Raw genomic sequence first — 1,393 nt, 5'->3', positions numbered from 1 at the left:
CAGCAGCAGCAGCAGCAGCAGCACGGTACCACGGGAGACAGGAGACGCGTGCACGAGTACGAGTGTGGCACGTTTCCCGTATGTAGGTCACCGTGGGGAGCTGCGATTCGCACGCGCCATTTTTCGCAACGAAAAGGAAAGCCATGGCTCACGCGCCTAGCAAAATCTGACTGGTTTTGCGTAGGCCTCCTCTCCGTCGAGCGCAACGCGTAACGGTGCTTCGACCTACTTCCGTTCCCCACTATACACGCGCTCGGATATAGTTTAGCCGCGTATAGTAGCGCGAACAAGTGCGCCCCCGTCACGTGACCACGCGCGCGCCTCTCGTCCAACCATCGAGAAATTCGAATTCCGAGCGTAAAAATACTTCTAACCTCGGTTATTTTAATCGTGGACAGGCAGGCGATCGATCGTAGAATTGCTGCAACGTGCGTTGAACGCCGATTTACGATTATAGGATTTCCGTTTACAACGTTGTCCATATTATAAAAGGCATAGCGTAAAAGAGACACGATTGTTTTTCATGGGACATGTTGTCAAGTTAACGGCGTCGTTACGTTCGAAAGAAAATCGGCGGGTTGGCTGGCGAAGAGGATAGCGGCGCATCGGCCGGCAAAAGTGGGTCAGCACGGAAACCGCGGCTCGCACGCGCCATTTTTCACAACGAAAAGGAAAGCCATCTGGACAAAATCTAGCCGATTTGCGTAGGCTCGAATCGTGCAGCGGGTTGTAACGGTGCTCCGGCCTACTTCGCTTCGGGCCCCCACTATACGCGAGCGCGAGCGCGGTATAGTTTCGGCGTATAGCGACGGGCACGAGTGGTCGCGGATCAACGTTGCAGCTTCTTCTCGCTTACGCGTGAACGGCCATTTAATTCCGATATGTTTGTATCGGCAACGATTGTTACGAACGGTCCCATTCGTTACGATACAGAGCCGTGGAATTTGTATTTTTAAAGGTAACCTAGAAAATTCGTATCGACGATGCTTTAAACCCGTTCAAACATTCCTCCATGCGGCTGCATCGTGCCATCGAATAAACTCCGTCGACGATCGTCGAATATCGGACGAACAAGCAAATATCCGAAGCGTGAATATATGAAATATACGAAACGACGGTTATATAAGGAAATATACGATCGAACGACGGTTTAAAACTCGATATAGGAGTCGAAAAGTTGGATGGGTCGGCGTAAATCGATAAAGCCGAATTGGTCGCGCCGCGCGAATACCCGGTGATCCCATTGATAAGTGGCTCACCGAGACATTGTCGTAGGACCGAAAAAGTGGGACCGTAGTGCGAGCTGTTTTCTCGTGGTTGATCGACGAGCGGGTCGAGCGGCTTGTTCGCCAGTCCACGCCATTGGATAACGGTACCCGGTGAACACGTCACA

The sequence above is a fragment of the Bombus impatiens genome, unplaced genomic scaffold (assembly GCF_000188095.3).
Source record: "Bombus impatiens unplaced genomic scaffold, BIMP_2.2 scf_0235, whole genome shotgun sequence".
Lineage (NCBI taxonomy): Eukaryota > Metazoa > Arthropoda > Insecta > Hymenoptera > Apidae > Bombus > Bombus impatiens.
This window is presented reverse-complemented; position numbering follows the sequence as displayed.